This window comes from Camelus ferus, chromosome 29 (assembly GCF_009834535.1).
Source record: "Camelus ferus isolate YT-003-E chromosome 29, BCGSAC_Cfer_1.0, whole genome shotgun sequence".
Classification (NCBI taxonomy): Eukaryota; Metazoa; Chordata; class Mammalia; order Artiodactyla; family Camelidae; genus Camelus; species Camelus ferus.
The window spans coordinates 19225693-19238251 of NC_045724.1; the positions used below are offsets into that span (position 1 = coordinate 19225693).

Sequence of the window (12559 nt, forward strand, 5' to 3'; positions counted from 1 at the left end):
AACTACTGTGTATAAAATAAACAACAAAGACATACTGTCCAGCACAGAGAAATACAGCCATTATTTTATAATATCTTTAAATGGTGTATAATCTATAAAAATACTGAATCACTATACTGTATACCTTAAAGTAATTTAATATTATAAATCAACCATATGTCAATTTAGAAAAGAATCATAGAAGACTAAGGGGAAGAACTAGACAGAAATTTTTTCTAGAATCACTTGGAAAGATTTTAAGAATTCTGATGTCTAGGCTCACCCAGATTGTCCCAAAGTAACATCCCTCAGATTTATCCCAAAGCAAAATCTTGCAGAGTGGGCCAGGCTGCGGCACTTTTAGGGCTCCAAGTGGCTCTGTAGAGCTGCCCGCATTGAGGGCCAGTGCAGACCAGTTCCCTTATTCACTGGACCTGACAGCTTTAGTTAAGTAACATGGGAAGCACCTGTCAACCAAGCAGCTCTCTGGAGTTTTCTATTGCCCAAATTTCCTAAGAAAATGCTTACTGAAGGTAATGACATCTGTAGTTAAATACAAAATAAAAATTTGGTTTCACATAATTTAAATCAAGAAGAAGTACTCAAAAACATTTTTGTAGACTCTGGGCAAGTCACCTTAAGCCTGAGTCCACTCTGTAAAACAGTAATAAAATGTGAAACCTTTTTATCTCTCAGAACTTTTATCAAATGTCTAGGATAGGTGTGCCAAGAATGATACTAGGATCTTTTATAAACACAGATTTAACTTTTATTTTCTAGGGTTGGGGTTTGAGCAATTATAAAGACATTGCTCTCTCTCTCCCCCCACTAAAATCAGAACAGAGTATGCTGGAATTACTTTAAGAATTTGAATATGCAATCCTGGTAGATTTCATCCCAAATCTATAATTCATCAGTAGGTAGACTGAGTTATACAATGAATGGTAATTGTTCCCCTTTTATCATATAGTGCGAGGCATTATACTGGGGGTTGTGACGGTTTCAGAGGTGGTGATGATAGTAATTAACATGTTAACTAGATTCTCTCATTGGAATCCTGCAAAAGTATAAGGTGGGTTCTTTCATACCCTTATTTTTACAGAAGAGAAATATAAAATTGGAGAGGCTGAATGAATTGCCCAAGGTCACCAGCTAGTAAGCCATAGACCAGGCTGGCTGATTTCACAGCCCAGATTCTAACACAGTAGAGAGCTTTGCTTCAGGAGTTTACAGTGTAATTTCAGGGGATTGCTGCCTGCTATATTCCCTTGCTTATCAATCTGTGATTGAGCCAGATGGTGTATATGTTAAAGCTCAAGAAAAAAAATGGAGTAATGTCTTTAAACAAGAAACTACCAATAAGCAGTTTCATTAATGAGGTCCAACATGTAGTTCAGTGTCAAGGACAGTATCTGATTAAGTAAAGCTCTGATTCTGAGACCTGTAGTACTGAAAAAATATTGACTGTGTCTGGTCCCCTGCTAGGAAACATAATATATACTTCACAGATGAGAAATTTAAACACTTTGTCACTTACTTACAGTAAGCAATTGCTGTGATAAACCAAGGAGGCTTCAAATTCAACAGAAGTTTTATTTGACAAAGTGTCTATAAGCAAACCTTGATCCTTGATTTTGCCAATAGTTGTTCCCTGTTCGTATTAGCCCAAGATGTCTCTGATGTTAATTAGCTGAAAAAGATAGGAGAAAAAGACAAAAACTTTTGCTCAAGGCAAAACTTCTTTTCAGTAGGGTTTCCAGGACAAACAGTGATTGGTCTGCAAATTGTCATCTAAATGTGGCTAAACTGACTACAAAACCAACGGAGTACACAGAAACCAAAATAGATGTCATTCCTATTTGTTTGGCCGTTAAATGGTAGTTCATAGGACTGGCCTAAAAATATATCTTTAATTCTAATAAAGCCCACTTCCAGGTGAAGCCTCACCCAGCCCAGGTAACAGACATGTATTTAAAAGAGAAGGAAATACTAAAGGATTCTATGTAGAGGTTAATAACTGCACTTATATCACAATTGGTAATTCCTAAGTTATTTTTCACATGTCAAATACATTATCTGATACTCAGTGCCCATTTTAAGAAAGAAATAACTGACTACACGTGGTCATGTGACTTCTCCCAAGCATGAACATCAATAATGCAGGGCAAAAAGCTGGAACTGGGGTCCAATCTTAAGTGTTCTGCTTCCAAATTCTCTTCTTTTATATCCTTTTTAATTTAAAAGGCTGAATTGAGCAATAGAATTACAAACAACAAAGAGAATCCTCTCATTAGTGCACATGGCCAGACAGCCCCTGCAACAATCACAGGCCTGGGAAGCAGGGCAGTCCCTTGTCTCCAGGGCCCACCCTGCCAAACAGATCATGGCTTTGCACCAATCTCTAGCGTCCACAGTGGATTTTCAAGTGGTACATTTCAACTTACTCATTGGGATAATGGCAGTGGCTGTGCCCTCTTTTGTAGATACACATTTTCCCCTCAATTTGTCAGAGTTTTCTCTTTCAGATGAACAACTGGGGCCTACTAAATTGTAATCAACCCATTATCACAGCTTTTTTAGTCTACAAAGCCTTCTTCTATCTTGCATAGTAAGTGCTTTACTATTGACCACATGTCATTGCTAAGAACAGTCTTGCTTTCTGCTGAATGCCTTTGGAAGGTGCCCAGAACAGAGTATCTAAAGCTGAGCTCCCTGTCAGTGGGTGAAGGTGGAAAGGCCCCTTTCTGAATGAGTTATGTAGTCAGGTGCAGATTCTTCTGCAGCTGCACACACACATCCATGGTTTCTAGGGCTTCAGGATTAGATGGGCTCTGATGCTGGTCTCTTCCCTGCTGCCCACCTAGACAGGCACTTATCCAACCCGGGCTTTCCTCACAGGCCTCAGAGCTCCAAAGCTGAGCCCAGTTGCCCCTTCCTAGGGCCCTCACTACTGTCAAGCCTCTCATCGGCACGCGCAACTGCTCTACTGCTGCTTCTCCAGACTCCTCCATGAGTCCTACACAGTGTTCCATAATGCCCCAGAACCACGAACACTCTGCTGGACTGTCCCACAGAAGCCAACAGTGGGGGCTGGTTCATGACCACAGACACACAGACCGGTTAGCTGGCCACTGTCACCAGAGTCCCACTGCTGTCGGGGTAATAACCTTCTGGTGTCCCTGGACCCTCCTCACGGGGTCTCTGTCTCTGCCTTCTCCATTCTCTCAGGGTCAGGCCTCACCTCCAGATACTAATGGAACCATGGAACCAGTTTTAAATGACTGGCCTGGAAGTAACAAGCTGGTCCCCTACACAAGTTAGCTCTTACCTGGGACACAGTCCAGTCCCCCTCAAAGAGCTGACCAGAACTAGACAGTCTCAGGATGGGGTGGGAGGGTGAGTGACAAATGCTTCCCCACAGGGAAGCTGTAACCCTGCCCAGCATCCTTCTGGGGTCTCTCAGTCCCAGGCTCCAGAAAGTAATCTCAAAAGCCTTCTCTGTAACTTAGAGGCCTGAGCAACATAGTCAAATGAACAAATATTCAACATTTGTTCTCATTAAAAAAAAAAAAAAGGCAGAGCAGCTATTCCATATGACTGTATCGCCCCCTGGTGTTCAAAAAGAAGTGAACTGTAAACAGGGGTTTTAACTAGAAATATTCCTCACCCTCAAATCACCCTTGATTTTTCGGTATCCCTGACGCCTCTCCCTCAGCCACCTGAGATTCTGAGAATCGCCAAGAAAAACACTCATGGAAACATCTGGGTGGGGCAAGCCATGTCTAGAGGGGACGCCGCCCTTCTGTTGCATTCTTCTGAAGCTGAAGTTTTGCAATAGTGTCAAATAGCTAGTCAGTTGGGCGACTTAAATTATAACCTTATAAAAATCTGCTTTGAAGCTTCTGTCTGAAGGGGGAGACTCTGGAGCCATTGTTGAAATTCTGAGGTCTCAGACCCATCCTCTCATTGGCTGGGCCAGGACAGAGACCTGAGGGATCCAGGCTGCAAATTCACAAACAGTGAATCAAAGCCTGCTGGCTGCTACTGGGGGAGGCAAAGGCCAAGAGACGTTCCTGCTCTCTTTGGCACATTGTAGAGGTCCCCAAATGGCAAGTCTTAGTCAGGTTTTCCTTGGCCAGCAGGGTGGGGTAAGTGTTTTATTTAAAGGCGGATACACATTCCAGTCTGAAACGGTTCCCCTGGCGTCACACTCAGCAACCTTGACCCGTGAGGCATGTGAGTTTACAACCTCTGGTTACCACCTAGAAGAGGAGGCAACCCATCTACACTTAAAAGCATAATCCAGTGCACAAGGCAGCTAACAAGAAGGACTAGATGATGGCACAGAACGTATGTGCTGGAGGAGGTAGGAGGGAAGGTTCCCTGAGAGCCAGAGCCCAGGGATTAGGGACCTTCCCTTCATAGCTCACATTGGGGAACTTCCACTTGCCTTGTCCCCAAACTTGACAGCATGACAGGTGTATCAGTTTTCGGGCAATGCTGAACAAAGTAGCACGAACTGGGTGACTTAAAACAATGGGAGTGTATTATCTTACAGTTCTGGAGACTAGAAGTTTGAAATCAAGGCCTTGGCCAGGTTGGTTTCTTCTGGTATCTGAGGGAGCATCTATTTCGTGACTTCTTCTTAGCTCCTGGTGTTGCTGGCGATCCTTGGCATACCTCAGTCTCTGCCCCCATTGCCACAGCGCCCCCTCCCCACCTGTTCTCCTCTGTACAGGCTGTCTCTGCGAACTTCTTATAAAGACGACAGTCATATTGGTTTAAGGGTCCACCCTACTCCAGGATGACCTCATCTTAATTTACATCTTAATTACATGTACAAAAACTCTACTTTCAATGAAGTCACATTAACAGGTACTGGGGATTAGGACATATCTCTCTGAGTGACACAAACTCACAACAAGACGGTAAAGTGTGGCAGAGTTGGAAGTTATATTTAGACCTATGCTGGGGAATGTTTAACTATTAGATTTCCAGGGGAGAAAAAGCCCTTGTATGTAGCGTTTGCAGATTTTCATGGTGTAACTGTTAGCTCCCAGCCTATTTCAAGCTCCCTACACAAGGCCTAGCTTGCAGAGTCCAGCAGACTTGACAGCGCACGGCCCTCCTCCACGGTGCTGCCTGGCTCCAGCACGCCCCGTTAAGCCAGTTGCATTTTTAAATGTCAATAGCCAAAGGAAGTTCTCCATTATAATTTGTTTTACATGCTTGCATATTGAGGATAGGGTGCCCACACAACTTCTGATTATCTATGTGTAATATTACCAATTTGTGTACAATTCATATTTGAATTTAAATATGAGCATGCCTTTGGGCCATTCTGTTTTCTGGGCCTCCCTTTCCTGGGACGCAACATCAGCATTGTCCTTCCAGCCCTTCCAGACACTTTGCCCCCTCAACCTTTGATGTCCCTGCCATGCACAGGTCCTGTTCTCCCCATGGCCATCCCCAGGACTGACAACTCACCCATGTTCTCTCAGACCCTGGCACTCAGCTCTCTCTCTCTCTGCCCCAAGTTCTCTCACTGACCTGGGGCCCTTCAGCTTCCATGTCGTCCTCCCAGCCAGCATCCACTCCCTCATGGCTTCCTGCCCTATTGAGATACCTGGATGTCCACCAGCTCTCAAACCTTGAACTCCAGCCTCACTCACCGTTGCCTAACTAGCCAGCTAACTCCCCTGTGTTCATGGGACTTAGATCTCACTAACACTTTCTGGCTCCCCAAATCTATCAGCCTTTTCCCTTTCTTCAGCCCTTTCCCTGTTCAGTTTAGACTCTGACATCACCACTATAACTACCGTATTCCCTTGTCCATACTACTTCTTTTCACCACCCCAGCCAACGTTCGATTGTACATGCACCAGTGAGGCATATGTCGCCACCACACACCTATGGTCCCCAACCCCTCTGCTACCCAGCTCCATATCCTCTGTGTGTCCCAGGGGAACCCTAGTCCTTTCACCATTCTTCACCATTCCCCTCCTAAACTCCTGCCTCACTTCCAGCAAATTCATTATGTGTTACATCACAGGGGAAAATATAGAGTGCTCTTATTGTTAACAAAATATTTTCACATAGGTTCATTTGAGCTACACAACAACTGAGACAGGTAGGCAGAGAAAATGTTCTTATTCCCATTTTATAAACCAAGAAACTGAGGCTCAGAGGAGTTTCATGTTAATATCAGATAGTTATTAAAGGAGCTTAGGTAGGAGCACAGTTTTCTCAATTTCAGGAATCCCAAGTCAAGCAGTGAAGTGGGTATTTGTCCAAGGGTATCTACGTGTCCTTGGCAGCCAGGAGAGCACCCATGTCTCTAGGTGCCTTCCAGATTCTTTGTCCACCTCTGGAGTGTGCTGCCTTCTCAAAGGCTCTATTGCTCTCAGAAACACCCAAAGTTCTTTTACCCTATATGTTTAAGAAATTAAAAAGTAGAATGATCTTGAAAACAATAAGCAGTTTTATTTTCCTACTTTTGAGAATTGTCCCCACTAATGATTGCTTCACTGTGTAAGAATTTATCTGATCACGTTCTCAGAGCCTTGGCTGAAAACAAGCCCATTTGCCCTCAGCTCCTGTCATCAGGTTCACAGGCTCTGGCAGCAACACCACAAAGAGAAGGAGGAAACCAGACCAGGAATCTGCTCTAGAGACATCATCCCACGGAGCCCAAATGTGTGCCTGTCGGCCTACGAAGGTGCCATGGAGAGTCCTTTGGGTGCATACAGGCAAACTTAGTGGAGCTGGTTTTATGCAAATATGTGATATATTTGCCACTTCCATTGGGAATCGGGGCCATAGTGAGTCACTCTCTGCAATTCCAGACAGATAAGAACTTTAGCTCTTTCCAGGGCCTTCCGCTGAAGCATGCAGACCAAAGGGAATCTGCTCTGTTAATAAAAAAAAAAAAAAAAAAGGTCCAGCCTATCCCAGTTTCTCTAGGAATCCCTTGCTTTGTGTGTGCTGCACCTACATCATTGTACATCATTGCATGTGGAGGCAGACATGCAAAAGAGGTGCTGACCTCTCTTGTTGTAGCGCAGCCTGCGTGGTGTCTGCCCTTCAGACGGTGCCTTGGAGACACGCTGCTCTTTGGCCTGCCTCCGCTGGTTGTGACTGGGAGACTGCCCTGCCCCCGCCCCATCTGAACTGGTATCTGTGGGGAACACCAGAAGCACTGGGCTGAGAGACAGATGACTTGACTCCTAACTATGAACTTGGGTAAGACACATGCTCCCCTGAGCCTGGGATTCCTCCTCTAGGGCAAGAGGTTTGCTGCGGCCTAGCTAACTGGCAACACTGTAAGGACTGCTTATGTCATCATGACAGAGGGGACTCCCAGAAGCAACCCAGAGAGTGCTGCAGGGAGAGGGGACAGAGGAGCGCCCTTTAAACAAGACTGATTTAGGGGCTCACAGTGAGTTTGCCGCTGGAGAGCACTTCCTGAAAGTGCTGGTGGAGGTGGCAAGTCAGGAGTAGCAACGTGTCAGACTGAGGAGCAAACCGACAAAGGAGAAGCCCAGGCCTGCTCTGTGGGTGAATCAGCAGACGGCACACACCTGCAGAATTATTGGTTCATGTGTGTTTGAAGCTGGCTTTATGGGCGGATTTTGGGGAGAGGTAGAACAGGATTGGATTGGCCCACAGAGACATTTAAGGCAATGGATGGCACTCTTGGTGGCTCTCAGGACAATGGTTTAAAAAGAGTGTCTCACAGTCCCTGTCCTTGGCAGCCCATGTTGACCCTGTCATCCTTCCCCTCCCACCGCAGAGTAGGGTGGCGGGAAGAACACAGGGTCATTGTGAGCATTAAGTGATGTTATCTAGGCAAAGCACAAGCCTGAAACTTCCAATAAAGTGCAGTGGCTGTTAGTGTTCTGTGGAGGACCTCAAAGGCAAAGGCAAGTGGAGCCCTCCTAGCAGCTCCAGGTTGCCCTCAAATCATGTGTGAAGATTAAAGTGGGCCCTCTTCCCACTGCTGCCCTGAGCGCTGACCAATAGCTAATGCCTTCAGACCTATTCCGCCCCAAGAGGGGAACCTCAGGACCATAGGGAAAAAAACACCACCAAGGTTTGGAGGCAGTGATCACACAGGTTAAGAGTTCAGATGAAGTCATTGAGACCTGGGTCAGAATCCTGGTTCTGTTATTTCCTAGCTGTGCTGCCTTAGACAAGTTACCTCAACTCTCTGAACCTCAGTTTCCTCATCTATAAAATGTACAGACGTTTACTGAATAAGCATCTATTGAACAAATGGGAATAAGACTACTTTTCATATGTGTCTTTGTGGCAGTTAAAAAGACAATTACTGAGCCTATTTGTGACATAGTAGATATGACAGTTAATTTTATTTGTCAACTTGACTGGGCCATGAGGTGCCTAGATGATTGGTCAAACACTATTCTGGATGTATCTGTGAGGGTGTTTTTTGATGAGATTAACATATGAATCAGTAGACTGAGTAAAACAGATTGCCCTCCCTAAGTGGGTGGGCCCAACCCAATCAGTTGAAGACCTGGATAAAATAAAAAGGCTGACCCTCTTGCAAGGAAGAGGAAATTTCCCATGCCAGATTGCTTTGGGCTGGGACATCAGTTTCTGGTTTTTTGTTGTTTTTTTTTTTTTTCCTGCCTTCAGACTTTAACTAAAACATTGGCATTTCCTGGATATCTAGCCTGCTGGCATTTGGACTGGAACTACCCTATTAGCTCCCCTGGGTCTCCAGCATGCTGACTACAGATCTTGGGACTTGTCAGCCTCTTTGATTGCATGAGCCAATTCCTTATAATAGATTACACACAGATATATAGATAGATAGGTTTCCTATTGGTTCAGTTTCTCTGGAGAACCCTAATACAGCAGGTGTCAAAAAAAGAAAAATCCCAAGAGATTGTTTTTATGATTGCTATTTCTGTTATTTCAGAACTTGGCAAAAAATATTATCTGTACATAAAGCTGTTTGAATTTATGTTGTTAAAGAGATGGGGAAATGTCAGGAATGGCCTAAATGGCACTTGTTATCCATGTGCTATTCAGGAGATGTATTTGATCATCTAAAACAAGCACTTAACAATTTCTGGTCAAGTTGGCAGAGTAGTAGCACCTCAAGCTCACCTCTTCTCTCGACTGTAACAAAACCACAACTGACTATTAAACAACCATTGGGGGAAAAAAAGACTGGGACCTAGCAAAAAAGATCCTCTTCAACTGGAAACATTAAGAGGGAACCCCAGTGGGACAGTAGGAGGAGCATGCTTGTGATATAATTGGGCCCCTTATCCCCTGGGCAGGCGACCCACAAGCTGAAGAATAATTAAGTTGCAGAGGCTCTTCCACAGGAGTGAGAGTTCTGAGCTTCATGTCAGGCTCCCCATCCCGGGATTCTGCCATTGGGAGGAGGAAACTCCAGAACATCTGGTTTTGAAGACCAGCAGAGCTTATCTCCAGGAGCCCCATGGGACTGGGGGGAAACAGAGACTTCACTCTCTTGAGAAGTGCACACAGAATTTCACGTGTGCCAGGTCCAAGGGCAGAGGCAGTGACTTCATAGGAACCTGGGCCAGATCGGCCTGCTGGTTTTAGAAGGTCTGCTGGGGAAGTAGAGGGTGTCTATGGCTGGGGACATAAAAGCTGGTGGCGGACATTTGAGGAGTGTTCATCTACACAAGCTTTCCTGGAGGCTGACATCTTGCTTGTATCATTAGCACCAAGACCTAGCCCCTGGGGACATAAAAGCTGGTGGCGGACATTTGAGGAGTGTTCATCTACACAAGCTTTCCTGGAGGCTGACATCTTGCTTGTATCATTAGCACCAAGACCTAGCCCCACCCAACAGCCTGTAGGCTTAAATACTAGGAAGCCTCAGGTGGGAATACAGCCTCACCCATCAGCAGTCTTTCTGAACTCACAGCCACCTCTAGGCATGCCCCTAGGCATGACCTTGCCCACCAGTGGGTCAGAACCAAGCTCCACCCAGCAGTGGGCTGGCACTGACTCCTCCTGCCAAGAAACCTGCATAAGCCTCTAGTCCAGCTTCATCCACCAGGGGGCAGATACCAGAAATAAGAAAACAACAATCCCAAAGCTTGTGGAAAGAATCTGCAAATGCAGGGCAAACTCTACCCTGAGACTGGCTGGACCTTTGGGTGACAAGAGAGAAGTGTACTGCTGGGACACATAGGACGTCTCCCACAGAGGGCCACTTCTCCAAGGTCAAGAAATGTAACTAACCTACTTAAAAACACAAATGGAAAGTTAGACAATATGAAGTGGCAGAGGAATATCTTCCAGGCCAAGGCACAAGATAAAATCCCAGGAGAAGAAATAAGTGATGAGGAGATAGGCAATCTATCTGAGAAAGAGTTTAGAGTAATGATGGTGAAGATGTTCAGAGAACTCAGGAGGAGTATAGATACAAAGAGGGAACTGTTTAGCAAAGAGTTAGAAAATATGAAGAATACTCAAGAGTTGAAGAATACAATTACTGAAATGAATAACAGACTGGAAGGAACCAATAGTAGACTAAATGAGGCAGAAGAATGGATCAGTGAGCTAGAAGACGGATTAGTGGAAATCTCTACCACAGAACAGAAAAAAAAAAAAAAGAATAAAAAGAAATGAAGATAGTTTGAGAACTCTGGGACAACATGAGTCACACTAATATTCACATTATAGTAGTCCGAGAAAAAAAAGAGAGAGAGAAAGGACCTAAGAAAATATTTGAGGAGATAGTGGGCTGAAAATTTCCCAAATTTGGGGAAGGAAACAGTCACTCAAGTCCAAGAAGCACAGAGTTTCACACAGGATCCACCCAAGGAGGAACACACCAGAAAGAATACACTACCTAGGAATAAACCTACCCAAGGAGGCAAAGGACCTGTACTCTGACAACTATGAGACACTTACGAAAGAAATTGAAGATGACATAAACAGATGGAAAGATATACTGTCTTTGAATTGGAAAAATCAATATTGTTAAAATGGCCATAGTACCCAAGGCAATATACAGATTGAATGCAATCTCTATCAAATTACCAATGACATTTTTCACAGAGCTGGAACAAAAAATGTTAAAATTTGTATGCAAACCAAAAGACCCCGAATAGCCAAAACAGTCTTGAAAAAGGAGAATGGAGCTGGAAGAGTCACACTCCCTGACTTCAGACTATACTACAAAGCTGCAGTAATCAAAACAGTATGGTACTGGCACAAAAACAGACACATAGATCAATAGAACAGGATAGAAAGTCCAGAAATAAACTCACACACTTATGGTTGATTAATCTATGACAAAGGAGGCAAGAATACACAATGGAGAAAAGACAGTCTCTTCAACAAGTGGTGCTGGGAAAACTGGACAGCTGCCTGTAAGAGACTGAAATCAGAACATTCTCTAACAGCACAGCAAAAATAAACTCAAAATGGATTAAAGACCTACATGTAAGATCAGATACTGTAAATTCCTAGAGGAAAACATAGGCAGATACTCTTGGACATGAGTCACAGCAATATTTTTTTTTGCACCAGCTCCTAGAGTAATGGAAATAAAAGCAAAGTAAACAAATGAGATCTAATGAAACTTAAAAGCTTTTACACAGCTAAGGATACCATCAACAGAATGAAGACAGCCCACAGAATGGGAGAAAATATTTGCAAGTGATGCAACCACAAGGGATTAATTTCCAAAATATATAAACAGCTCATACAGCTTAATATCAAAAAACAAGCAACCCAATAAAAAAAATGGGCAGAATACCTAAACGGACAACCTCTCTCTGAAGAAGACATCCACATGGCCAAGAAGCACATGAAAAGATGCTCAACATCACTATTGTTAGAGAAATGCAAATCAAAACTTACGATGAGGTATCACCTCACACCAGTCAGAGTGGCCACCATTCAAAAGTCCACAAATGGTAAATGCTGGAGAGGGTGTGGAGAAAATGAACCCTCCTACACAGTTGGTGGGAATGTAAATTGGTGGACTATGGAGAACAGTATGGAGATTTCTCAAAAAACGAAAAATTGACTTAACATATGATCCAGCAATCCCCACTCTTGGGCATATATCTGGAAGAAAACATAATTTGAAAAGACACATGCACCCCAATGTTCACAGCAGCACTATTTATTATAGCCAAGACATGGAAACAACCCAAATATCCATCAACAGATAACTGGATAAAGAAAGCATGGTGTACACACACACACACACACACACACACACACACACACACACACACACACAAGGAATACTACTCAGCCATAAAAAAGAATAAAGTAAGCCATTTGCAGCAACATCGATGGACCTGAAGATTGTCATTCTAAGAGAAGTTAAGTCAGAAAGAGAAAGAAATGTGCCATATGATATTGCTTGTATATGGAATTTTTTTTAAAAAAAGGACACAAATGAACTTATCTACAAAACTGAAACAGACTCACAAACATATAAAACAAACAATCAGGGTCTGATTACAGTTTACACTATGAACAGCAATAGAGAGTAAAATGCCCACCAATTCTTTGAAAACAATAGTAGGAAGACTATCAGGAATAATAC

At 43.8% G+C, this 12559-nt stretch overlaps 1 protein-coding gene and 1 long non-coding RNA gene across 4 annotated transcripts in view; one reads left to right on the forward strand and one right to left on the reverse strand.

The window, feature by feature from the left end:
- Positions 1–12559, forward strand: part of LOC116660452 — a 109418-nt gene that overhangs the window by 63656 nt on the left and 33203 nt on the right. The gene's annotated exons all lie outside the window — the stretch shown is intronic.
- Positions 1–12559, reverse strand: part of DNAJC5B (DnaJ heat shock protein family (Hsp40) member C5 beta) — a 77516-nt gene that overhangs the window by 57474 nt on the left and 7483 nt on the right. The window contains exon 2 of one of the 2 annotated variants that reach the window (XM_006193752.2): positions 1521–1669. The exons of the other annotated variant lie outside the window; for it this stretch is intronic. The gene's annotated coding sequence lies outside the window, so the exon portion shown is untranslated. The remainder of the gene's footprint in view (positions 1–1520; positions 1670–12559) is intronic. 2 annotated transcript variants of the gene reach the window in all.